The sequence below is a fragment of the Athene noctua genome, chromosome 14, assembly GCF_965140245.1.
Source record: "Athene noctua chromosome 14, bAthNoc1.hap1.1, whole genome shotgun sequence".
Lineage (NCBI taxonomy): Eukaryota > Metazoa > Chordata > Aves > Strigiformes > Strigidae > Athene > Athene noctua.
In genome coordinates this window covers 4,069,065-4,096,669 of record NC_134050.1, presented here as the reverse complement: position 1 = coordinate 4,096,669, position 27,605 = coordinate 4,069,065, and the positions used below count along the sequence as shown (strand labels likewise).

Here is a 27,605-nt window from a genome sequence, read left to right as displayed (position 1 = left end):
GTATATGTAGAGACAGGGTTTGAAACCTATAATGCACAGGACACTGAGTTAAGTGGAGCTTTTCTAGTTTATAAACAATCTGCAAAAAGTTTGGAATCGATTTAACCTCTTTTATGTTGGCCTTTTGCATAAGGCACTGCTTTGTGTGGCAGGATTAAAAAAAAAAAAAAAAAAAAGCAGCTTTCTGGACCCTGCCGAAGTCGCTCTGAAACTGGAAGACGAATATATATCTTTCTGTACGAGAAAGCCTTTGATTTTATATATATGTGAGAAGTGTCCTGCAACCGGACCCGCTCGAAAAGCCTTCAGAAAAGAAGGGGGGGGGGGGAAGCTTAGCGCATCCTGACGGGCTTTTTAAATGCTATTGATTGGGACAAGCTGTTCAAAACCCCAGTAACAGTTAATCTGCCTGTTAATCAAGCCACTAAGGAGCTCAATGCGAGTTTTATTAGCAACTGGAGAACACAGGCAGCAGAAAGGATCAAAAGCCTACACCCTTGATATTTGTAAAACCAGCCTTTCCCAAAAATATATTTTCAATTACAGAGTAATTCGGAGCTTATCAGGGCTCGCCCGCAGCCCCACGCAGCCGGTCCCGCGGGCGCTGCCAACGCCACGAAACCAAATGAACCAGCACCGCGCCGGCCCCGCCGAGGCGAGGTGCGGGGTTTAAAAATAGCGCGGCTGAGAGGGGGTCCCGCTCTCGTTTCTCTCCCACTGCGGGCTCTCCTGGCCTCCCGAATTAGCAGCAAAACCTAAATTTGGCAAACCACGAGGAACCGATAGAGAAACTCTTCGGATTCGCGTCAACTGTGTTATTAGGTTGAGGGCTCTTTTTCTTTTAGCTGGCATATTTGATTTATCGCGGCAAGTTTGCAGGGTACGTTCCCCTCTGCCCATCCTTTCGGTGGAGCCGCTCATTTAATGCCTAAAAAAAAAAAAGTTTAAATCGCAAGATTCGTAAGTTGGCGAGCCTGAAAGTTGAATTTCAATTAATCTAATGACCAGAAATATTATTATATCGGCTAAAATCAACATTTGATCTTGTCATTTTTAATGCAAACCGATTGCTTTATATGTCAGCGAGATATGCATATAAAAGACTATCTGGTCAGAGGTAATTATGTCACAGCTTTTTCTCGGCATGACAGCTGGATAAACACCATCTCCAATAAACATCTCTAATTAGGGAGGAGGATCTGAGATAGATGGTGTTTGATTTATTACTGAAGGAGAATGTCCATTTACCGGTATAGTATAGCGAAGCATCACCGGGAGCGTTCCCGCTCACGCACCGTAAGGAACATTTGGAGATGCTCGAGGACAGGTAAGCGGTGTTTTAGGTTTTACGCTGTTAATTTTGTTTCGTGTTATTTCGGAGGAAGAACGACCTTTCTGGGGTATCTCTCTCTCTCCCGCTGACACCCTGATCTAGCAGAGGCACCTAGGGCTCGGAAAGCAAGCCTCAGTTTGGAGGCCGAGAGGTGGTCGCCTCTCGGCTACCGGACCTTCCCCAGCCCGAGTAAGGCGACCGAGCCTCCGCGGCGACCAACGAGCCCCTGGCGCTACCCAGGGAAGGGCGGCTGGGACGCGGCCCCCGACGACATCCCGCCTCGCCTCCCCTCCCCGCAGCCCCGCCACCAGCCCGCTTTTCCGCGCCTCTCCGCGGGGGCGTGCGGGCCCGCCGCTCCGGACTCTCCGTCCCCCACTCCCGCCCCGTCCAGCCGGCCAGGGTGGCTGGGGCCCGGGCCGTCAGCCGGCTGCTCCAGGGCGCGGGGGTCGCGGAGCGGGGCCCCCCGACGGGCGCGGTAACCTGCAGCTGCCCCCGCCACCTGAGACGGGTAAGGGCGAGGGAGAGGGTCACGGGGCCGGGGGAAGGGGAGGGATGGGGGCTGCGCCGCCCGCGCCGGGGGAGGGGGGGGGGGGGAAGATTGGGAAGAGGCTCGCACCGCCGGCCACCCCCTCCGCCCCGGGGCGCCCCCTCCGACGGGCGGGCAGCGGCCCGGGCCGCTCCCCCCATCCCTCCCGCCCACCCCCACCTGTTGTGCGGGGCTCCAGCCCGCTCCCCTCGCCTTCCCCCCGCGGGGTGGGGGTGCCCGGCTGCCCAGGGCCGGGGTGCTCGGCCCCTCCCGTCGGGCCGGCGGCCGGGAGCGGCCCCGCGTCGGGGCGAGCGGCCAGGGGTGAGGGGGCGACGTGCGGAGACGTTACCTGTCAGCGGGCGCGGAGGGCCGGGGCGCGGCGGTCCCGCGGCCGGGAGGAGGTACCTGGCGGCGCCGGTCGCCAATTTCCACGCAAGAACCTGCCACACAGTTTAAATGTCAATGACAGCAAAAGAGGGGTGCTGCCTTTGCACTAACTTTCCCTTAATATCCACGCCAGCGCCTCCCCCATTGGCTGGGCCGCCCCGGTGACGTCACGCGGACAGTAGTTAGCTAATGAGACATTTTAGGCGACACGAGCGCGGACGGCGCGAGCCCGGACACCGCCCGCCCCGACGGCGGGTACGGCCCGGCCCGGGGCCCCGCTCCGGGGCCGGCCCGCGGGTCAGGGCTCCCCCGGGCATCCCGCTGCCTCCTCCCGCTGCCTTGGGGCAAAGGGGCGCTGCGGCCCGACGGCTCGCCGCAGCCGCAGCGCTGCCCGCAGCCGGGCCCGTCCCCGGCCTCCCAGGCCAAGGCTTAGCCTGAGGTTTGGCTTCTTCCCCTGTGAAACGCTCTCCGAGGGGGGACACTCGTGCGTAGTTAAAAAGAACCCCCCCAAAACTCGGCTCGGCCCAGCGGCTCCTCGGAAGGGCCGCGGCAGTCCGCCCGCAGCTCTCCTGGGGCAGCGGGATGCTGGCCCCTGCGAGACGCGGAGGGAAGGCCGCGGGGCGCCCGGGACACGCGTGGGCCGCCCGGCAGCCTCCCTGCGCCGGGACAGCCCCTGCGGGGCACCCGTCGCGGCGCGTCCTGCCCGGGCACCCCGCTCTCCCCGTCCGCAGCCTCTCCCATTAGAGAGGGAGGAAGAGAGGCCGTTATTTGCACACACTTGTCAGAGTAAATAATTTAACAGCAAAGAGCCCCCCCCACCCCCGCCCAGCCGATAGTTTTATTGAACTGCACTTAAATGTTTCATGAAGCTGCCGCCTGCCTGGGACGAGGCGGGGGCTGCCAGACGCATTAGAAACGGGCTTTGACGGGGGGTGGGAGAGCAGGGCTCTGCGGGGCACGGGGGTGCCGCGGGGCTGCTCCCCGGCCCCCGCTCCGGCTCTGCGGGCCGGGCTCCGGCTGTCGCCACCGGGGCGTCCGGCTCGGATCCCAGGTGACTGTTTCTCCTTACGCGGCCGGGCCGCGTAAGTCCCGCGCGTTGGCAGGTAGCGACGGCCCCGGGGGGGCGGCCCAGGCGGCGCTGCCAGGAAGGGGTTTCGCGGCGCGTTTGGAGCCGCTGCCATTAAGGGGCTTGCGGCTCCCTGCAACCCGGCAGGGTCCTCCAGGGAAGCGTTGGAAACACCACGGCTCCCGCCTGCTTATCTGGCTGTCAATAAAAGGAGATGGCTCCTAAAGCAGGGCCAGGTGCTGCCTCCCCTGCTCTCCAGCGCGCCGCTCTCCAGAAACTGCTCAGGCGTGAAGCCAAGTCTGCTTGGCCAGGCCTCGGCGGAGGCAGGCAAACAGTCCCCTCGCCAGCGCCAGAGCGCTCTCTGTTTGCCTTTTTATCTCCTAAAAAAAAAAAAAAAAAAAAAAAAAAATAGGGAGAGGGAAGCGAGGCAGGAAGGTGGGGGAGCGCCGGGAGCAGAGTCCGTATTTGGCTGTGAGATTGCCACAGAGTCTAAAAATATATATATATATAAAAATGAAAATAATGATAATAAAAAAGGGTAGGGGGAAAAAAAAAAAGCTGCAAAAGGCTGCGCGCAGAGGCAGGCGGGACCCCCGGGCGGCGGGGCCGGGCCGGGCCGCCTCTCCCCGCCGGGCACGGGGTCGGGACGCTCCGCGGCGGGGACACCCCGGGACAGGCCCCATCTCACCCCTCGGACGGCGGAGGCGGGGGTGCCCGGGCGCGCAGCGGGCCGCCCCGCTCCGCGGAGCAGTGCGGGCAGCGCCCGGAGAGCCCGCACACCCGCAGGGGCGGCTCGGGCACGGAGCGGGGCCGGGGAAATAGGGCGAAAAAGCACACCCCCCACCCCCCCGGTCTGTCTGTGTCCCCATTATTTTTTTCTTCTGTCACCGTCGGGTCCGCAGCCTTCACCTGGACCGCGGAGGAGGGAGGCGGCTCCGCGGCGCAGCGCGGAGAGCAGCCCCGCGGGCGCGGAGGGGAGCCGGGCTCGGTGCGGGCGCCGCCGCGCCGGGCAGGGGATAGGAGCAGGGGCACGGCAACGTGTTACAAATTTATAAGCATTATACATATTTGATTTACACCACGATACGAAGTTGTGTTTTGTTGTTTTATCTTTTTTCTTTTTTCTTTTTTTTTTTTTTCTCGAGGATGCCCCAAACCCCCGTGTTCACATAGATTGAGCAATTCTCAACACACACTGTAATAATGAGCTTTAATTCTCTATCCAAGCAGAACTTGAGCAATAATAATAAGCACATCAGAACAATTTGTTTACTGTGGCATTGCACAGGCTGCAGGGTCCAAGACTAGCTCCAATAAACGGTAAAAACCAAAGGACACTCTCTAGAACAGGAAAAATATTGCGATAGAAACGTGGTTTTGGCTTTCAAGGAAAGAGGCGCTTGGCTAGCATTTTAGCTGGGATATTTTGCCCTTGTCCAAGGTATGTGTTTTTAAATACTTTCTTTTTATTTCCCCCACACGTTTCTTTGCTTGTCTAACGTTTCTCATTCGCCCCCCAGGATTGCGTTTAAACCTTGGTGCAGAAATGTAATTTTGCTCTTTTTTTTTTTTTTTTTTGGTTTTGGTTGTTTGTTGGTTTTTTGTGGGTTTTGTTTGTTTGTTTGTGGGGTTGGCTTTTTTTTTTTTTTTTTTTTTTTTAATCCTCTCGTCCTGTCGGTTCAACCCTCTCGCAGTTTGATAGAAACTGAATAGCTCCATCTCTTCAAATAAAAAATACCTGAGTTATTCTTGAAATGGCTTTTTGTGTGTTGCCATGTAGAGGTCTGAGAGCTTTCCGCCTGTTGTGTGGGTGGCAGCCTGCGAGGTTCTCCTGCAACCTGGTAAACGGTTGCAACTCGCCTTCTCCTGAGCACCCGCCAAGAGCGGGCTGAGCCGGCTGACACGGGGCACCCCGGTTTGTGAACCCTGGCGAGCTGGAAACTTGTTGTAACAAGCGGGATTAATGTGCAGGAGTGTGTGTTTGGGGGGTTAATTTAAGATGCTGCAAGAAACTTCCGTGAACTGAAGCGTCCTAAAGACAGAAATTAGCAGAAATATAACATTTTCCCTCGTGAAGAATCCCACTGTAGACGACTGTATAATAAGACCATTACTTTCAATGCCGTAACCTTGTTTTCTCATCCAAAAAAAATACTTCAAGATTTAAAAAAAACCCAACCTCAACAAAACTTCTTGCTTAAAAAAGAGACGTATAGCTATAAATCATTTCTTTATACCTTAACGTTGTAACTGGGCTTTCTCTATATATTTTTTTTCCCGAGGACTCCTAATGCTATTAATTTGTCTAAAACTTTATTCTGGGTTGTCTTGAATTATTTCCCTTCTCTATCCTTTAAAACATTTTCATAATAAGCGTGACTCCGGACAATGTTTGATTTGTTTTTCTCCCCTCATCCCGGTTTAGACTGAGACATTAGCTGAATTCCCTGGGGGTGATTGGATGCAATTCGCTGAAAGTCGACAGGCACGTCCTGGATGTTAGAAATTCACTTTTCCTCAACGTGACAAGGCTGAGTTCGATCTACAATTGTATTTGAAAGGGCAATGAGCGGAAAGATCTCCCATCATTAAAGCCTCCCTCTTCTTTAGCAAAATAACAAGATACTTCATTTGCACACAAACACTCAGGGAAAAAAAAAAAAATCCCCAAATCCCAACCGACCCGCGATAACTCTTTAATAAAACGCTATCTCTGCATAATTTGGGAGGGGGGGACGACATATCAAAAGGTATCGGAGGTCCCCCAAAGCGCCCATGTGATCAAGTTGACTTTTTACTTTAAATCTTGAATAAGATGTGAGTTGTAACAAGGGGATTTGCACTTACTCCATGACCCTTGTAATTGGATTAAATATAGACTGAGACGTACAAAAACATACCAAGATTGACACCTGCCAACTGGACTTCCTTATGATTGATTGTGATGCTTCGTGCTGGCAACAATAATGAAATAAATTGTATGGATAAAACAGCGCATTTGTCATTTCCGTGCCATAAGAGAGGAAGGCAGCGTGTTCGGCAAGCTGTTATCTGACAGGCACGAGCAGCAGACACAACTAAAGAGCTAAACAAGGATTCCAGACATTGACAAGACAAATTATAACTTGTCACAACCTTTTTAAATTCAGAAGTTTTCAATTAACATATATATTGCTGTTACATATAAGATCGGGTGGACTTAAAACATAAACAGGCAGGGACGGAGGGCGTCGGGGGCCGCGGGAGGCTGCGGCGCCGGCGCTGCCCCTGCTGCCGGTGCCCACCGGAGCCGCGGCCCCGGGGACGACGCCCCGCAGCCGCCCCGGGAGCCGCCCCGCCGCCCCTGCCCCCGGGGCCGGCTCTCCCGGGGCGGCGGGGCCGGGCGGTGGGACGAGCCGGCGGGGGCCGCTCCCGCCCGCCTTTGTCCGCGCCCGCCGCCCGGCCGCAGCGCGGAGGGGCGCGGAGGGAGGCGGGGGGCGCCCGGCGCAGGTAGCGCAGCACGTCGCGGCGTGCCGGGCTCCCCGGTGATGACCCACCGCCCGCCCGGCCTGGGCTGCAAGCCGCGGGCGGTGTGTCCCGGAGGGAATGGGTTCGGATTCACGGCTCCCGGCGGCAATTCGCGGCGGGGGGGATGGATGCGGCGCAGGCGGGTTGCCGCTCTCCTCCGCGCCCGGCCGCACCCGCGCAGCGTGGCCAGAGCCGGGCTCTCCGCCTCCGTTATCCGCCGGCTCTGCAGGGGCCCCTCCGGGAGCGGGGAGGGGGGCAGCCCCCCGCGGGACCCCCCTGGAGGGACCAGGGCCGAGGCTGGGACCCGCACCCCGCCGCCGCCTCTCCGCTCCCCCCGGGGGCGGCCCCGTCCCTCGGTTCCCCACGGCCGCTCGTGACCCGTCTCTCCCCAGCCCGGCCCGGGTGTCCCAGCGGGGAAAAGCCGCGGTCCTGCCGAGGAGGGGGACGTCCCCTGCGGCGGGGGGCACACACACAACATCGTGGCGCAAGGGCGGGGGTTCCTGGGGCGCCCGAAGGGGCAGCGTGTCCTGCCGGGGGCTGTGTCCGGATTTGGGCCACCTGCCCCTCCCCGGGTCCCCCCTGGGTAAGCGCTGCCCTGCCCGGTGCGCTGGGAGGAGGGACCGGGCTCACGGGGGCACGGACCGGAGCCCCCCGCCTCAGCCCGCAATTGCCGCGACCCCCCGAAGTGTCAAATAACAGCCGAGCATCTTCACGCAGGACGTGGTGCGCTTTGCCCGAGGAGATGCTGACCCGGCCCGGCCCGGCGACCGTCCCCCGGGAGAAGAAAGAAATCCCGACTTTCCCTCAAAACTGTCGGGTCCCACTCGAGGGGCAACCCCAGCGCGTATACAAATATTTTTCATCCCTGTTTCTTTTGTCTGAGCGGGTTTCTGCTGGGTGCAAGGTGACAAGTGGCAAAAGTGCAAGGCTGCAGCAAGGCGGCTGTCCCGGCCATCGCCGGGGGCAGAGAAAAGGGACCCTCTCCCCAAATCCCCGAGTCCCAACTTGGGAAAAAATAACTAATATTCCAAGACGACCTTTCCATTTGCTGTAATTACTGCCAAACTCATTCCTCTAAATTAAATGCTGCAAGTGATTTGAATCCTTGTAAAGCAAAAAACCAAGTTCCATCGAATTAGTTGTAGCCTGCCTGCTTTCCCCAGTGACTGCATCTATTAACATTATAATCTCAAACACCATTTTTTATGTAACACTATTGTTAGTAAATCAACTCCTCAGGTCCACAGAGACGCTGACCCCTGGCAATTCAGTGAAAGTGTAATTATCTCCCCGAATCTTGGACAGATTTAAGAGATTACATTTCAACTAAATCTATATCAATGCTAATTTTTTCCAGACTCCAGGTGCTAGGCACTCCGAAATGGTGTTTCTGCCCAGCAGAATGGGTTACAAAGAGGAGAGGGCTTGCTGTGTAGAGGGCCAAAAGAAATGAAGCCCCACATAAAATTACACCTATTTTTTGCTACAAAACCTGGTTCTTGTATGGCAAAGTTAAACAAAGCAGCTATGCTAAATTAGCGTTAAATAAAGGCTAGTTTAATGCTCGGTTACAGTCAACTGGTGTATATTTGATGGCTAATTGTCTATCAAAATTAAAAAGAAAAGAACAAATGATTCGTTATAAGAAGGTGTTAAAAGCTTCGACAAAAGGACATTTCACAAATATAATATCTATGGATGGCGAATTGTCCTTCTGAAGCTTTTTTAATGTACTAAAGGCCTGGGACTCCCTAGATATGAATAATGGGGAGAAACGCGCTCTTTTATTCGGAAAGAGCCTCTTTTAAACCAGTCGCTCCAATAAAACGGCAAGGACAATATTCCGGGAGGAACGGGGACCGCGTTGCTGTGATTTCCGACGGCCACTTAAATAAATAATGCCTCGGCAGTAAAAAGGCATTTAAATGTTATTTGGTTTGCGCTTAAAGAGACCTAAGCGCCTTCCCGGTGGAGAGCGGCTCTCTCTTGCAAATCAGCCGGTATCAGCGGGGAGAAAACACTATTTGTAGGGCTGCGGGGACGGGGACGGCTCCTGCCTCGGGTGCCCCGCGGCCAGGCGAGGTGCGGGGCCGCCCGCCTCGCGTGTGTTTATTTCTTTATCCGAGTATTGGGCCAGGAAATATTCCAGGGACGGAGGGGGGGAGAGAGAGGGGGAGAACCGCAAAAAGAAGAGGCAAAAATGGTAAACCCAGCCCACCAACCAAAAACCTCTTGCGCGAAGTTAATTAAAGAGGATGGCGGCGAAGCGGGCGCTGGGGCAGGGGCAGCCCCACCGGCTCCGCGGGCGCGGAACCCTGCGCGGCCGGACCGTGCGGGGAGGGAGCGGGTCCGCGCCCCTGCGGAGGGCGTGTGGGAGAGCCGGAGTATGCAAAAAAGCCCCGACTAAATCATGCAGCAAGAACGACAAACCGTCTGGAAAATGGACCCATGGAGCAGCAAGAATGTACTTTTTTATCTTTGACAACTTGTGTCCTAAAGAAACTATCTTGAAGATAATTGAAATGATTACAATTCATTGCTGCCTTACTTCGAGTAGCAACAGTCAAATAATGAAATCTTAGTAATACAGCAAAAATTTAATTTACATTACACCACTGCTCGAGGTTTGTCTTTTATTTTTTTTTTTCTCTCCTTTTTTATGCCCAGCTTCCCCTAGAAATTTTGTCCTCACACATAATTCTGCACTTCGTTGCATTATTCATATTTTCGGGGTTATTTCCCGTCCCCTCCCGCCCTTTCTCCTTTAGTAATGGTCTTCTGTGAAACTTCCAGGTGCGGGGAGGAGGAGCATTGCTTGGAAGCAGAGGAACCCAAAACTAACCCCAGCGAGCCTGGGGCAGCTGCTGCAGCCGGGCGGTGGAGGAGCTGCCCCTGTCCCGCAGCCTGAGCCGAGGTTTCAGCTAGCCCACCCCTCCGGGATTAGCTGAAACCTCCCCTTAGTCTCCGATCAGCAGGGACTGGGCAGGCACGGTCCCCCACCATCAGGGGCAGTCCCACCTGGGGCAGCGGTGATAATTCATTTTTGGAAGCGGTTCTGGGGCTCAGACCCTCCTTTATTACTATCGTCATCATCATCATCACCACCATCATCACTATCACTATTAATTGTTATTTTCACCAGGAAAATGTATGCTAGCTGCTCTAGGATGGCCCCAGTGATGGGGGGTTTGGCTAAGGTGGTTTTTGCCAGTTTTGTGCTGGAGAAGGGCAGCAGGGCTCACCTGCCTGGGCAAAGGCAATGGAGCCAGGACGACCCTCTGCCCCAAGGTCCCCCCAGTGCCCCCCCAGCTCTTCCCCTGCAGTTATTGGCCGTGGTGCTGCCCGGGATGTCCAAGCCCCTTTTCGGCCTCTCGCCTCGCAGATTGTGCAGGAGGCAGTCTGCCTTTTAATCCAAGTCAGAAATGGACCAGGGTACATCCTCAATGCAACTAACTGTTTCTAAAAAAAAAGACCATCTGGTAATTGTCTTCCTTTAGATCTTCCCTTAATTATGCTTTTAATTAAAGATGGTTCAAGGCATTGGACCACATGAAGGGCAGTAATTACAAATTACATTACAAACCCAACAGATGTAGCTCTATCTGCTGGGAAAAAGGTACCGGAATAAAATTTGACTAAACTTTAGGATAAATTAATCCGCTGCCTTGAGAACAGAAGCACATTTTTTATTATGCAGACTCTAGCCAGGATTTAAGTTCTCTGTCATGATTGTTTTCATATTTCTTTGACATCTATTGATTTGGAGGCAGCTGCAAGGCTTTGTCACAAGAGAGAAGAGCAGTCACAATATATTAGCTTGATGGCATAACTCGAATATGAGTAGGAAGGATAGAAACATGACAGGGAGCCACGTGACCGAGTGATGGGTCTCCAACAAAATAAAGAAATTAATTTTTAATAAAAAGCTTTAAAAATACCACAGCTAGTGCAACAGCGAGGGAAATGACAGAACTTGTTAATTATCGAGCGTTGGAGCCTCTGAAATTTACCCCTGAAGACGAGGAGGGGACAGGCTTTTAATTTCCAGTTAGGACTTGTGCATTGAGCAGAAGTCACAAGGAGCAAAGCCCCCACATCGGGCGCGCTCGGCTGGAGCCCACCCTGCCCCGGCAGCCAGCCCTGGCCTGGGGACGCGGGGGCACCCGGGTGTCGCGGCAGGACTCCCCTGCCCTGCCAGGCGCTGGAAATGAGCATCCCGGTTTGCCCATGATCTGCTCAGAGGCGAAACTCTGAAACCCCAAGTGGAGTTAATGTAAAGCCCCCTTGGTGAGCGGATGCAAAGCAATGCAGACCTGGTAGCCTCTGTAATGAGGAAAGGCAGTGCAGGCTCAAAGATTTCCAGAGGGAATGTTGCTCCACTAATCTGTGGTCACTGATGGCTCCAGATAAGCTACTTATAATGCATATTGCAGGGCTGCAGGAATACAGGCGTATGAACTCTTTTAAAATGACCTGGTTTGCAGGGGCTGGCTGGTACGTTGGGAGGAGATCACAAAATTGTGGGCATAAGGGTTTACGAAACCCAGTTCTGGTTCAGTGGATAAAGACATCATTGATGATCAAGGGGCTGTTTTTAAGTCTACCTCCTGTTCAAAGTATGCGCCTCTCCTGCATTTTGCCAAAATCCTGTGCTAAATGTGTAACTGGGAGCTCAAAGTATTTGAGCAGGTTTGGGCAAGGTAACAGAATTTCCCTGTCTGGGGGAGGCTGTTTGTTAAAAGCAGTCATTGAAGTCAAGCTGGAGAGCAGGGACAGCCAGGATTCACATGTCAGACGCTCCATCAGACCATTAAAAAGAAATTAAGCTGGGACGTTTCGTCTCCCCTTCTCCCAACTCCACCTCTGTGGGAAAAGCACAACAAAAATCTGGCCAGCACCTTAACGTGGGGGGGTGAGGCTGTCTCCCCTTCAAGCCGCAACACAGTCTGCAGTGCCTCTGGCATCTCTCGAAGGTGAAATTGGACACAGGAGGCTTTGGGTGCGAGGCTGCTTGGAGTTTCCCCTTTTTGCCTGCGACCTCTTGCACCTGCACCTCCGAGACCTTACTGACGGTGGGAGCAGGGCACGGGCACCCCGAGTGCTCGGACTAAACGCACACGCGGCCGTATCATGCCTCTGGCTTCCCTCTCACACATGTAGACACAAACGGGGATGCTCTTCCCGTCCTGTCTCAGGCTTGATTTCCAGTGTGCCTCTGCTTAGCCGAGCACAATGGGACCTGGCCCAGCTGCTTTCAGCCCCAGAAGACGCCGCAGCACAAACCAAAGGCAGATTAACACACACGCACACCCCTTGCACCCGACCTCAGCTGTACAGTCACACTTTCACACACCCTCTGTTAATAGCGTCACATTTTTTTTCCTTCTGAGGAGCGCTAGCCCCCGTGAGCATCTAACCCATTTTCTTACCAATTTCTGGATTTCATCCTGCGTGCAGTCTCCACTGCTCCTCTTGAACAGCTCCTCTTGGCTTCTCGGGGCCCTCGTGTCAGGAAGGTAGTTATTTGGACAGACCTCTTCAAATGCCTCTTAATCAGCCGACTCTGGGTTTCCAGTAATACTGTAATTTATGATTGCCAAGTGTCAGTAGGTATGGTTGCACAGACACAACGTGCAATACATTACAGCTCCCAGATTCTCATTTTGTTTTAAAATGAGCAAACATAACACTCCTCTATTTGTTCAAATTTTAGCCCTGCCTTTGGCTATCATTTTCCACTTACTGAAAGTAACCCCGATGACAAAATTCTGTATCAGAAATGCAGAATAATTTCAGGTTTAAAAAGGATGTTACTGTGAAAATTACATATGCTATCCAGGAAAACCTATGTATATAATGCAACTGGTCAATATAAGATTATAGATCCTCCAGAAAAGCTCATACTCCTTATTTACATAGAAACTTTTCATGTGTCTTTGCATATCAGCAAACAAAAACTTTTGCCCCCAATTATAACAGTCCTTTTAGATCAGATACAATATAGAATATAGATTTATTTAAATATACTATACCTATAAATTTATATTCTCTATGGAATATAAATATATTTAAATGAATCCATATCTATAATAGATTTATATTCTATATAGACTATATAGAAATATAGCGTAGAATTCTATTATACTTAATTTCTTTGTGATTTGATTGCTCTCTCTACAGCCTCATGTGTTGCCATTCAGAAATGATGCAACGTGTTACCAGACAAATGTTTCTTTGTGAAATACGTGAAAGACTCCACAGACGTTTCGCTGATCTGCTGGGTAAATCTCAGACCATTTTTGGTGACGTGGCCTGTACTTGTTTACATAGCAAGGAAGCAAGTGAGGTGTGCTTTTCTTTGAGTTGCAAGACTCTCCAGATATAAAATTAAAGCCATATATACAGGTCTGGCTTTCACAGGTCTGATCCAAAACTCGCTGACGAGATGGACACATTCCCAGTTCCATGTGATACGGTCACTAGGCCGAAATCCCAGCTCACACAGTGATAGTGTTTATGTCAATAACTGAATACCGCAGGTTTTATTTCTATTATTCTTTCACGATCAATACTAAGCACATTTTTTTCCTATTATAGTCTCAAATTGAGCTTTTTCGTGAAAAATGAGAGTTCTTATAGCTATTTAGTGTGGAAAATGTAGTCTTATATATGAATCATGCATTTCTGGGGGTCTGCCTGGTACGTTGGGTAGGGACTGAAAACAGCAAACAAAGTGGAGGAGCCTGCATCTTTAAGAGCGTATCTCACAGCCACGATGGCTATTCACGTGTGAATTGTATTTCATGCCGTAATGATGTTGCATAAACTAACAGTTTCAGAGGTGTAGAGTAGATGCAATCATGTCAGCCTTTTTCAGCGCAGAAGAGCCTATTCCTTGGAGCTCCTCTGAGCTGATGTTGTCTGCAGAGGGTCATGAGTTGGGAACGTCCGCGTGATTCACAGCAGCAAAACCTAGCTCTGCAGGTCAGTCTAAGTGACCAGAAAATCCTTCTGTAAGGCCGTCACGCACTTTGTGAAGCCATCTTTTTAAACATGTGTATGGATGGAATATTGTAATATTTTTCTCCAGGTTTAAAGAGAGATTGTCTCAATAACACATCATCATAGGAAACAAAGGGTGAGAAAATACTCTCTCCAAGCAGAATAGAAGCAAATTTAACACTTCCAAAAAGCACTGACAATTACTTTCCTGGGAATAGCAATGTCACATTTTTAAGGTGTAATATTTTGGAGTTCAGTCCCTGGTAGACGTTTGTGTTAGGCATTGTATTTGGGGTATACCTTGCTCAGTGGCAGCAACTTAATCTGTAATGGGTCAGACATTGCAGGCATTACATGGAGGCTGGAAAACTGCCCATTCTGCACCTCTGCCAGCATGTTCTTTCCAGTTAGGTTTGGGAATAGATTGCAATTTGAGTAAAGAAAGAATATATATTGATATATTCATCTTAGAGTAAATGGGGAAAGCTTGAAGCTGCTGTGGTGTTTGGGATGACAGAAATAGTCCCTGGGGACAATATCCAGGGTATTTGTGGGAATTCCTGGTAATTCCACGGTATATGTATTACATGGCTTTTCAGTGTAATACCCAAATACCTCGTCTGTGTGTGTACTAGATTTTAAGATTAATAGAAATCCGAACATTTCTTCATACATTTTTACTTTTTTCTGATGAGTTTCAAATTGAGAACTTCAAGAGCTTGTTAGGAAGTTTTTCCCTGTTTTCTTTAGCAAATTATTCAGCTGCCCTTAGCCAGCGAGTTGAAACCCATTTCTTGTAAACATCTGTATTGCACTGAAGTTCAGTTACATAAAGCATTGTGTAAAGCTTAGAGGACTCATGTTTGGAGGACTCTGTGTGTGCATTCACACACCTATAGACATAGTCCCTTAATTTTCTGGGTCTCTGGGGAAGAGAATCTCTCTTTTTGTTCCAGGGACACATTTATTTGTATACAGTCTGCTGCGGGGCATGTATGTCAAAGGGATAACACTACACATGCACACTCCAGATAAAAATACAGCAGGACAGGATTTTTTCTGTATGTCCATTCTTACAAATAAGATTTACTGATTGGCACTGAGAGGTAAATGCTTCCTTCACATCACCAAACCTGATCAGGAACTGTTCCTGTGCTTGTACAGTATGAGTGGATTCCAAAACAAGGCAAATTTGGGGCAAAGCAGGAATGTTCTCAAATATTGAAACTGTTCTCCTTTTTCTTGGCTTAAAAAAAAGAAAATTATGTTGGTCTGCCTGCAACTGTCTCACTGTTAATTACTGGTGTGCACCACCGTTGGGTTTTGGAGCACCCACACGTGGTCCTGAGCCTCCTCAGCTGGGCAGCAGCAGAGCACTCTCTGCTTACACTCACTTTTACATGGTTTCCCCAGTGAAAATAGAAATCCAAAAGCAGACACCATCACTCAGGGACAACATATAGATTTGTCACAGTCCTTGGAGGACTGAGAATCCTAAAATCAATGACTGGATTACACTGATCCGCATTTGTAGATGTCTCATCTGCCATAGATACAGTATTGATAGGTCGCTTCATTTTACCGAAACATTTCAGATCACCACGTGGGAAGGCACAGTGAAACAGTAATTACATTTTCTGATGTGAGAAATACTTCGTAAGGAAGCTGAAGCCATGGCATTTGATGTGGCTGTAAATTGCTGCTACTTTCTGCAACATGTCTGAGCATACATTTTATTATGATATTGCGGTGCTACATAGGCTTTTGCAGTAAAACCCCATACATTTCTGATTCAAGCACTGGGATGGAGACACATATACATGCGTATATGTGTGTGTAAACAGGGAGATAGAACCTTTTCTGGAGACTTACATTTCAAATATTTGGTGCTGCTGTTTCACCAGTCATTTCCCCAGGTACACACACCCAGTTAATACTAAATAGTGTGAACAGTTGAAGAGTGAAATCAGTGAGACTATTGGGACATTAAAAAAAAAAAAATCAAGTCTGTAATATTTTATGTTACATTTTATGAGCAGTAGGACTTCACATGACCAGTAGTAGTGGGGGGGTCAGGGAGTAAAGGGGATGTGGCCTGGGTGTAAATTGCTTTTCAGAACCGATATTGTTAAATACAAAGAGAGGGTACAGAGCAGTAAGCAATTGATACAGGCATCAAACAGAGATCCATATTGATCTAAATAATATGTGATTAATACTAACCACATCTGGCAGGGGTGTGCAAGCCAGATTTACACCTAGATATGAAAACCAGAGACTAAAGCTTAGGCTCTCTGAGGCCAGTGGAAGTTTAGCTGTTGCCCTCCCCTTCCCCTGTCTCCGGCTCAGTGTTTTAAAGCAGACATCACTTACCCCATCCACAATCTGCAGGTAAAAGCAAAGAGATATGACTCAAATTTTGCGGATTTTGCACTGGGATGTCCAGGTTTTCCAGACAATAAGGAGTTTTTCTAAGGGTTTTTCATGACGTCTCACTATCCTGCATGATTTCTCTCTGAGTCACATTCCGAATCCCCCTGTTTAAACAAAAATCTCCCCTTTATTGGAAGATTTTGACTAACAGTCATAACATCCTCAGATGGTTGTTTCAAATTTGCTGTGCACACACATGCAGCTTGCATTCATGAATAAGTGTGTGTCCCAGGATCTTAAATTCATGAGGGTGCATTGGGGGCTCAGGCACATCAGTAGGTGTTGAAATTCTTAGACAATAAGGAATTTACAGCACCTTTATGATCGATTTTTCCCCTTGTCTTCAGCCATGCTCTTAGTGATGATTATTGCACATAGCCATATTCTTTGCGTATTTGGAGAAGTAAATTCAGCATTTATGTTATATGCCCGTCTCTCGGAGCCTATGCCTGAAGCAAGATAAAAAGAGGATCTAAAATTAAGGGAGAGTTACATTTCCCCTAAAAATATTATCCAAAGAACAAAGATGATACAAAGATTATGCTTTGTAGTAAATAGGTATCACCGAATTCATTATTACTGGATACCACTCTAGCTGTTTCTGAATCAAACCAAACCACTGAAAAAAAGCAGTGGTAAAGGGAGGAACCATCACTGAGGAAGAATAGATGTTAAGAGGGAGGAAAGACTGATGAAAGGAAACCCAATATTGACAGATTATGTGGAGCAGAAGGAGATGGGGTAGAAAAACGCAGTCAAACACAGACAGAAATATGTTGTTTAGCAGGAGGAAGCAGCTACATAAACCAGCTTGAATTTGCACAATTTGCCCTTCCCTAAAATGTAAGACAAGCTCTCTTTAATGCAGAAAACTTTCTGGGACCCCAAATCCTTGAGGGGAAACATGCAAAGGGAACAAACGCTGAGACTTCAGCAAGCTCTAAGCCATGTACAGCTCACCTGCTTGTGCCCTGGGCTGGTGCTTCGTCACGGGTCCCACAGATCCAGTGAGGTTTGGTCTGGACGTGAGGTGCTGCCCACCCATCCCAGCCTGGGAGTGTGGGACAAACGCTGCAGCGACCTCTGACAGGGCAAGAGTGGCCCAGCCAGGCTTTAAGACAATTTCTTTGCAATTTGTCCCTGAAGCAGTGTTTGCTGGAGTGTGGCGACGGTCCCCGAGCAGTGCTTCTACAGACCCTGCTCCTAAAAATATTCTGCATGTGCTTTTGCAAGGGATTTCACTGAGGTTCTGAGCTTCCTTGCTGTATGCAGAGTTACGGCTCCGCCTGAATCTCTGCAGGCTCAGGGATTTGTATCTTAATTATAAAGTGGCATCCATGGATGTAACTGACTTTTGGTTAAGAAAAATCTTTGTATATCACATCTGATGAATGCATGGTTATAGTAACAGCAGAGCAAAGCAGTCCCTGCACTACAGAGCTTAGAAAAGAACTGGACTCAGTCAGGTTCAATACACTGTTTTGCAAATGACTTTTGTCTCATGTTGCATGAAACAATTTTATTTTACTGATATGAGACACTCCAAAGTAATAAAGACTCTCCCAGTATCTGACACTTGCTTAATACTAGTATACTAGTGATTTATGTTGATTGTGTGCACTCTACTTTTAGCCACTATTCAGCCATTTATACATCAATCACCTGAGGAAATCCATTGAGAAAACTGCACAAACACATTTTTGAACACAAATCTCTCACTCAGGAGAACGATGAAGTTTTACTGAGTGGATTTTACCTCCAGGAATAAAACACTGCACGCATTAGTTTTGCACATTTTTAATTACATTTTATTGCCCAGCAAAGCATATCCGCAAATATCCTCACGTATATAGAGAGCTGGTGTCATGGCAGAGCAGGTTTGCGCCTGTGTCTGAAGGGGTCACTGAAAACTAGATGTGCAGGTTCCCACACGGCAGCATAAGCCCACGGAATATTAACAGCAGTTTATACAGGCTGCTTCAGTGCAGATCTGATGTAGCAAAAAATGTCTTCCAGCTTGCACATAAGCAGCAAAAATACAGAAAAATATGACACAGACAGCAACTGTTTTTCAAATATTAATGCCATGGTCACCGTCGTGTAATCATTTTGGAAGGTTCTTTGGTGATAGGTTCATAATATGGATTAAAAGCCAGAAAAATGCAGTGTTAAATAGTGTGGTCACACTCTCCCAAGGAAGAACCAAGACATCAAATACCAGGAAAACACATCATTACACTCCGAGCATTTTTTTTATCAAGGCAAGAAGGTGTTTGTAGATGTTCAGTGTCCAGGACCTGCTTGAAACCCTTGTGCCTGATTTTCATCAGCTTTTGTGCCCCTGCCCCTGGGATGGGGAGAGGCTCTCAATCAGGCCCTGCATGAATGCTTCTGAAAGCTGTTAAGCACTGGCAATTTTCATTTGCTATGAAAGCTTGACATATATATATATAAAGTGTAATGAGATAAAAGAAAGAGCCCAGATGTTGTCTCAAAATTGTAAAGTGATTTCCTATTTTCACTCATATCTGCAAAATATTATCAAAATATTAGTTGCATAGCGCAATAGGAAAGGGAATCAGTCTTGAAAGGTCTTAGACTCATGAATTATTTCCTCTGGCAACAAGAAAACCTACCCACACCTCTCCTTTAGGACGAATGGATATACTCACAGAAATCCGCAATAGTCTCTGCCCTGAAGCCAGCTTCTTAACTTTAGGATCACTTTTATTTAAGTTTCTTACACTTCAGCAAAATGCAGCAGAGCTTGACAAATTCATTTTGCAAGAGAAAGTCTGCTACAACTTGTTTGCTTTCTGGGTTTGAAATGGGGACGCAGCGGAAAACATTCCTAAAAAAAAAAAAAGATTTTTTTCACCACAGTTAAGCTAAATTTTACAGGGATGGTAGCACACTGTGGTCTACACTGGCAGATATTAGCAGTGGTTAACAAGAAGTGTTGTTAAAAATCCTTGCACACATTTCAGGTGCGGTTCAGTTATTTGGGTTTACAGATTTTAGCTTCTCGGGCAAACAAAATGATTTTATTTTGTAAATAAGATTTTTTTGAATGCAAAGTTACAATTACTTTTTGAATAGCAAGAAATTATTATTATAAACTAACAAATTCTGTCAGGACCTTGAAATTTTAAGTATGCACTGAACTGTATTGCTCAGTTTAATCTCCAGTGTCTTTTGACTTCACTAAGTAGGTCAGACCAGCAGCGAGTACAGATGTCACAAGATAAGGTTAAAAATCCAAGCGAAAATACAGAGAAAGTGCGATCCCCAAACTCTGCAACTCAATGAATACTTAAAAACCCTCAAAATCATTCTCGGGTAAGAAGCGATATCTGCAGATCTACCTACAATTTTCTTCTAAAGAAACAATTCAGAGACAGTTGCTGGCAGCAGAGACCATCTAAGGAGAAATGAGATTATATATGGGTTCCTTAGGACTCTGTCCTTATTTTGCTCAGGGAGTTGTCTGCAGTGGGATGGGTCAGGCAGGACAGACACGTGTTCTTGCAAGTCCCTGTCCTGAACCACAGAACTATGTTTGAAGAGCAGGAGCCATCTCAGCCATCCCCGGGAAACGGCACGTGGAGCTCGTTTCTGATTTGGGCTACCAAATGCTGTGGGGAGCTCCACTGAGAATTATTTATTGTATTGGTGCTGCACAAAAATATCCCAAAGATATTCTGTGCCCACCCTCGGGGGTCTGGGATTGCGGTAGCTGCAAGGGGGTCTGGGGTGAAGGGGATGTGCCCAGCCTGGGAGGACGCGGGCTTTGCCCCCCAGCCTCATGGCACTGCCCACTGTGGGGACCAGGAGTGACTGGGGTGGATGTGTCACGAGATGTGGCCAGGGATGACTTGTGCTGTGATGTGACCCAGGCTAGCGTGTGGCTGAGAGCAGCCACTGCCCAGGGGCAGGGCTAGGGCCAGGAGGGGCCAAGGGCGATACCTGAGTCAGAGGTGTCACCAGGTCACCTCGGTCTGCCAGCCCCAGCGGGCACGGGGTGCAGCCTGGGCACTGCAGGGCACTGCTGGAAGGCAGCATCAGGGCAGGTGGCACCAGCCCCGGCTGCCTGGAGATGTCCCCAGCTGGGGGACAAGGGGGTAGCACCAGGAATTAATATGTACAAATAATATTTAAGGAGAGTTATACCGTGAGGGTGCTGATTCAAACCCACAGAGGGTCTGGGCAGGATGAAACATGCCCAGGTGAGCACTGGCCTGTGGGCACAATGCTGTCTGGACCGGCTGTGCCAGTCGCTGGCCCTGCTGTCCCATCTTGGCTTTAGAAATGGTTTGTCAATGCCCTTTCTTAAAATCGTGGAAAGACTATAAATATCGCACATTTAGGGGCTTCCTCTATTTTCTACTTTTTGAGGTTTCCTTCCCAGTCAGATGGACTGAAAATGTATCACTGAAGGAAAATCGAACTGCTCCAGAAGAGCCTGACCCTGGGAGCCAGACCCCAAACAGCAGCAAGTACCACCCGGTTCCTGAAGACCTGCCAGAGCCAGGGGCACTGGAGGCTTGGGAAGAGGCTAGTGTTTGTGCTGAAGCACTGCTCTGTGCTGGGAGCATCCCAGTAAACTTTCCCCTTCCCATGCTAGAGGCACGGGAGCTGTGGGAGGTGCTGAGATGGGATGCTGCTGTGGGATGCTGCTGTGTAGGGAGGGAGCTGGGACACATCCTGCCCACGTAGTGCCACGCGCTGAGGCTGGCCATTGCTCCCCGAGGCCAGAGGGACCTGCGGGGACAATGCCCCAAACTGGGACTGACTCTGCAAACCGGCCCTGCAGTGTGATGGCCGCAGGCGGGTGCTGTGGGCCGGGTGCTGGCAGCAGCGAGCCTTTCCCAGGGCCTGGCTGTGCCCGACCCTCTGCCGTGAGCCCAGTTCCAGCTGTGGCCGCGGTGGGAGCTGGTGTGAGTCCAGGACACCCGGGCTGTCACCCTGGTTCGCTCTCACCGCAGCGCTCGCTGCCGCCTGCCAAGAGAGCGGCACAGGGGAGACAGCGGATAATGCACTGTATTGTGCTCTCCCAGCACCTTTTTCTCTTCCACAATCTAACCATTGTGCGCGTTTTATCGCGATTAAACTCCAGATGAACATCAAAGGGAAAGAAGTTCATCAAAACAGGAATGAAACAAAAGGCTTTTAAAGCATGGTTATCGTGCGCCGAGCAATGCTTTTCAAAGGCGGAAAAGTTCATGTTAAATATAGACTACCTTACTGGCACCACTTTAATGGCCAGAGCACCCAGGCGGCCCGCAGTGCCATCCAGCAGCCGGACTTGTTGCTGGAGCTATTACAGCAAATCCCTCTCCGTGTTGGAGGCTCTGTCATGCGTGGGTGCTGGAGCTGGCCGAGGCCACTGGTGTGCAGGGAACAGCCAGCAACCGCCTGGGAAAGCACATGCTTTATTCATACAAGTGAGTGGCACTTTCCTGCTCAAAATATAAATAGTGAATGTTTTTTTTTTTTCTAATGAAGTGCTCTTTAATGACAGTTGGGAGACTTTGTTTTTCCCCAGGAACAAAATAACCAGGAGTAGTTTTGCCATTTACAACCGTGTTTATAAGCTATAAACTGTGTAAAATGTACTGGCCACTAGAGAATTTTTAAATCCAGCTGCAGCTCATGCACAAGCTCATTTTTTTTACTAAAAAGTGTAAAAAGAACTAGTGGGAGATGGGGTGAGGGAAGGATTAGTTATGGGATTAACATTTCTTGCCCAGGGAAGTCAGGGTGGGTGTCCTTAGGAAGAAGTCCATTAGATAAGGTCACATTCCAAGAACAAGCTCAAGGTCTGATTCAAAGTTCCTGGTATCTAGGACAAGAAGTAATGGAATTTTAAACTCACAAATAAATATTTATTACTTACTTGATTACTTACTTTTTTCCCTTAAACCGGAATATTTTTTCATTAGGACAAGTTGACATCTTCCCGTTTCCCATTCAATAATTGCTCCAGTGAGAGAAAGTGAAGAAGAAGGTCAGAAATGTTCCAGCCCTCAGTGAAGAGAGTGAATAAAACTCGTAGTCTTGGACTAATAAATGATTTTCTTTTAATATCTGTGAAGAAAGACATTGTTTATGGGTTTGGAGAGCTAGATCATGGAAAAAAAAAGAAAATGTCCTCTATTTACCAGCCCTGCAATCACTGAGCATGCCAAACTCCCTTTGAGGTGATGCTCATTTTGTGCCAGAGAGACAATGTATCGCACAAAGCAATTTTCATTCTCAACTCTGGGTAAAAAGTTCGTTACTGTGGGTTTATACAGGGATCAATTTATTCACCCCAAAGGTGGAAGACTGAGGATGATGTTTTGCAAGGAAGGGGGGTATAGACCACTTTGGTGGTTAAAACTATAACGATTTTGTAGGCAGAGCAAATACATTTGTTTATCCAAAACAACACCAGAAAAACTGAAGGCAACAAATACAAATAAAAATCAGAGAGAGAAAGAAGCCTCTTTAAAGACTTGGACTACCAAAGCAGCCATGCCCTCTCCACTAGCTTATTTTTAAAAATGACCCATGCAGGGAATATATGTGCCAGAAAAATCCACAGGCTGAGGGTATTACGTGGTGTGATCCAGACAAAGAGGATATTTTTTGTAAGTCCATATAAAGATGAATGCAAAGATAATCCACAGCTACAGAAAGCCTGCAGGTCGCTACAAAAACCCCAAGAAAGCGTCTGCAAGAAGGGGTAAACAATTAACACAAATTTTAAATCAATGCGCTGTCACCTTAATAGCCAGTGAAGTCAGCTAAGACGGGTGTAATATGATGAGACAGTTTAATTCTTGTTATGACATTAGCTGCAGACTTTTACAACAGCTGAAAATGCTGGAGTGAGAAGAGTTTCCAATTATCACTGAGCTACGATACACAACTCTGGATTAGACCGAGGCATGAACAAGGGCTCCTCAGTTTGACAAGCAACATGCAACAAAAGCTGCAGAAGTTTCCGAAATCTGATAAAGATATTTTCTCTTCTCTCCTCTTGCTGATACACTTCTGAAAAGGTTTATTTCAGATAAAATAAGACCATTTTAAAGAGCCTAGCAGTGAAACCAGCTCCCAAGCTGTGTGTGATACAGTATTATATATCATAAATCCGTACATCCAGGAGGTGAACTGAACCAATCTGAAGCGATTCTGTTTTCCCAGCATTAAGCTTCAAAAAATGAAAAGTCACCCAGGCTTGAAGCGCAGATAGACAGGTAATAAGCCATGACAGCACTTCACGGGAATTCGCAGGAATAGGCAAGTAGGTCTGGGTGTCAGCCATATAAATATGATCATCAGACCCAAAGCTCCGAATAATACCGCCAAGTGTGAGCATGTCAATATTAAAGGCAAGCGGGCTGTGAATAGGAGCCCGAGGCAGCGGCGAGTTTAGTAGATGGCCCGTGGGGTGGGGAGCTGCGCCCCTTCCCCAGAGAGGGGCTAAGTCAGGCTGAAAACGCAGGTCCCCGAGCCGGGAATGGGCTGGGATGCGCACGCCAGTGGGAAGGCTCTCCTTCTGGGTAACGTGTTTTGGGATGGTTTTGCTCCAGTTTTATTTCATAGCTTGTCTTTGATCTCTTTTTTTTTTGGTAAACCTTGTAAGAATGACATTCTTCCTGGACTCTGCATACAGAGGAGGATTTATAATGCCCAACCAGGCACCTCCTTCATGGCTTTTGTCAGTCTCTTGGGGGCAATTGCAAACATGGGAAGTAGCTGGGATGTTTGAAATAACGACTCTTTAATCCAAAGGTGGCCTGCTTTGTATTGCTCATGTCATATTACTCTGCCTTTTTTAATATAGCTTTTGAAAAATTGGGTCACGGTTTCCTTTCCTTTTCAGATCTTAGAGAAATCATCTTGTCAGGTCTCCCCCTGTACAGTGCTTCTGTTTTCCCTCTGTGTTATCTCCCATAGCTTAGAATATAGGGTCTAGAAAGGAGAAAAGTAGCCTGGTAAGAAGATAACTGGGGAAAGGCCCACCCAGAGCTAGAAAAGCTCTTTGCTGAAAAATAAACTATCATTCACTAAAATTCCTTTTCCGCACTCATGAAAGCCCTGTGAGTGATCCACATTCACTGATTACATCTCAGAAGCCCCTGCCACCCCTGGTTGGGTAAGGTCTTTTCTGAAAAATAAGTCACCTCTCTCTCAAATGCCTTTTGCTACTCTTTTAAAAGCCCTGTGAGCATTCACAAAAGTCACCCTGGGTGGCTTGGACTGCAGAGAGCAGCAAGGGTCCTGCTGCCTGGGGTGCTGTCAGACAGGGAAAAAAGAGGATGTCACAGAGGGAGAAAAGCTGAAACTCCACTCAAACTCCCCAAATCCTAGCAGGGGAGACCTGTCTGAAGTGAGTCCTTGTTTTTTCTTTTTCAGCAGTCTTTATTTGGCAACTAATTTTTAAAAAGGTTAACCTGAAAAGTCGCTGTGTCATGCAGTACCTTATTCTGCATGATAAGGTAAGATAATTTCTCATTAAAATGGTTGGCTTTCGACCTCCTCCCCTCCCTGGTGAATGAATAAATAAATACGCTTGAATATGTTCTGGAAATGCTCTCTCTGCTATTTGCAAAGCAGAAAGGAAAGCTTTGGGCATGCACCGCCCTCTCCCAGCCACTTTGGGGGCCGAGGGCAGCTGATGGGTGGCCAAGGGGTTATCGAGAGGTGACCAAGGGGTGTCTGGGGGGCAGCTGTCCCCTTGCAGGTGCCCCATGTCCTGCAAAACACTCCTTACCTGCTTGGCTCTGCACCCAGCCCCTTCACACGCAGTTTCATTACCCTGGTGCAGTCCGCAAAGCTCTCAGTTCAGGGTGTCATTTGCTGTCTGCTCCTCTCCCAAAAATTCACCTCCAGCTTTTTTATTCCGTGATGCCAAATCCCTGGAGTGAAAAGGGGCTTTCATGCCTTTATATGGAATTACAAACCTGTATTAAGCCTCAAATGATGTTTTTATCAAAAAATCTCTACAGCTGCCAACTTCCCTAAATCCCAAACTATCATTACGCATTTAGTCTTAGACAGGGGATTTTTCTGGATCTTCCCTCCTGACCCAATGATAAAGCCAAGTTGGTTTGAGATTGAAGATTCATTTATCTCTCCTTGGCAATTATCTCTATTACTGCCCACAATCCTTCCCAATCTTTTTAAACAACATCCTGCTATTAAAGCCACTTGGCAAGCATTTAAAGCCCTGGGATAAGTTAACCATGCACAAAATATCCCACTTGGGGAAGGATCCAGCTATAAAAATAAATGGTTTACGTTCCGAAGGCCATGGTTCAGGATGGGTATTCTTCATTTGTGAAGAGAGGTCATCATTGCTGACAATAAAATTATGTAGGACCTGATCCTCCCCCACTGAGCTCAATGGCAAAATCCCTCCTGATTTCAATGGTGTTTTCCGGGGTCAGTCGCCGGGAAAGCCGACATTCCACAAAGTTGCTGAAAATCTATAATTGGATATATTAAGAGGGCTTTCAAAGACATGTCAGATTTGGAGGCTTAGTGTAAACTGTGCTGCAAAGGGGATCATTTCATATAACCGAATCAATAAAGCTTTTTTTTAACGTTACTTTTCTACTTGATCCCTGATGGCGGAAAAGCTAAGCTCTGGAGACTCGCCATCAGCACGGAGGAGGTGCCGGGAGCCTGGCCGGAGGGTGAGCTACTGCCCGGTGGGAAAGATCCTGCCAAGTGACCTGGTGTAAGCTGCCAGTCTGAGGGGTGTAATCCTGCAAGCGTTTGATCCAGCGGCTTTGCTTACACTATGGAGGTAACTCGTGCGTGTAAGTACTGGAATACCAAGCCCTTATTTTCATGGGGTTGCTGGTCTCCTGTCACAACACATCTCTTTGAGAGATATGATTGAGAGTTTTGATGAATTTTGCCGTCCCTTACATGTCTATATTTAGTAAAATGAAGCTTAGTTTGTATATTTGGAACAAGATATGGATTTATCTCCCAAACACATTTTTTTAACTCATGGGCTGTACTTCAAAGTGTTCTTTAATGCCACTTTGAAAACGCTCACTGGTAGCTCTTTAGGAACTGGAAATCTTCCATTTCTACTTACATGGTGCTTTTCTGGCTGATGAGCATCGTTTTCCCCCTTTGCTTCTCACGCAGAGAAAGGGCCGCTTGGCGCAGAGCAGCTGTGCCGGGCAGGGCAGGCACAGGGACAGCAGCCTCATGGAGATGTCCCCCTGTCACAGGACCCCAAGGCAGGGACACCAGTGTGAGGTTTGCACCAGGTTGCTTCACTCTTGCAGCAGTTTGATTTGTAAATACGTGCGGGCCGTTTCCCCTCCAGCATCCCCATGCCACGTGTCCCAGTTGTAGGGGTGGGGATGGGGAGACACCCGCAGGTGACACTGCCATCTCTGCCATCAGGACCTGCTGTAGGTCCCTTTGTGGTTCAGTTGGGTCCCCTCTGTGGTTCAGTCACACTTTCCTGTTGTTTCTCTTTCCTTACCATGTTGGTGAAGCAGCCCTCCATGGGGCCACAGTCACAAAGCTTGCTCCTCGTTCCTAGAGAGCTTGATTTTTTTTTTCTTTTCCTTTCCAGTGAAAGCTGAAATTCAGCAGAAGCTGATGCGACCACCATGGAGAAAAGCTGGTTCACCGCACTGGCTAGTACCAGCTTGATCTGGCTCCGGCTCCGGGATGTGCAGCCTACAGACACAATAATGAAAAGAAATATTCTGAAAAGGATGAGTCAGCTGGAGGCCGGTGGGGAGAGCGTGCGGGATCTGACTGGAATTTAAAAAGTTAGGAGGCTACATGTTGTTTTGAGCCCTGCCAGTGGAGAAACTCATACACGTGAAATGCTTTGTCATCTGGCATAATTATGTTACTTTGATGATTAGCTGGTAAACTCTTTTCAAAATGTTTTTAAACAATAGTAAGTTCATGAAATATAAAACCTTCCTGCTGACACCACAGACAAGAGCCTGCTTTAGATGTTATTGTGAATTGTCTTCCCCAGAACCCCACCAGACTATTGAACAGCTGTGAAATTGTTCTCTTACTACGTATTAGATGATTTAACCATTAAAAGAGTTGAGGTAGCTTCACACCTTCATTTCTGTACTGTAAGAAGATCTATGCTGATGTGAGCTGTACACCCACAGTTGTAAGGCAAATCTTATTTCTTGCTTTTTGTATGTTTGCACCGATCGAGACAGCAGCAGCTTGGTGTGAAGCTTCTTCACTCACTCCTCCAGCCAGGTACCAGCACATCCTTCCTGCCTTCACCAGAAAGCAGTGCCTGGCATTTGGGTAATTTGCAGGACAGATAGCGTCCAAAGATTTGAGGTTTTGAC

General features: G+C 48.5%; 1 protein-coding gene and 1 long non-coding RNA gene across 12 annotated transcripts in view; one reads left to right on the top strand and one right to left on the bottom strand.

Annotated features, from left to right (window-relative positions):
• Positions 1-2,343, bottom strand: part of PAX6 (paired box 6) — a 25,672-nt gene extending 23,329 nt beyond the window's left edge. For all 8 annotated transcript variants that reach the window (XM_074918686.1, XM_074918687.1, XM_074918690.1 and 5 more), the window contains exon 1: positions 2,209-2,343. The gene's annotated coding sequence lies outside the window, so the exon portion shown is untranslated. The remainder of the gene's footprint in view (positions 1-2,208) is intronic.
• LOC141966252 (uncharacterized) lies at positions 1,213-27,605 on the top strand. 4 transcript variants are annotated; one of them, XR_012634558.1, is made up of 3 exons: positions 1,213-1,327; positions 25,887-26,069; positions 26,849-27,605. It is a non-coding gene; the product is annotated as an uncharacterized LOC141966252 (long non-coding RNA). The 4 variants fall into 4 exon arrangements; XR_012634559.1 differs by lacking the exon at positions 1,213-1,327 and adding an exon at positions 1,673-1,841; XR_012634557.1 differs by lacking the exon at positions 1,213-1,327 and adding an exon at positions 4,529-4,753.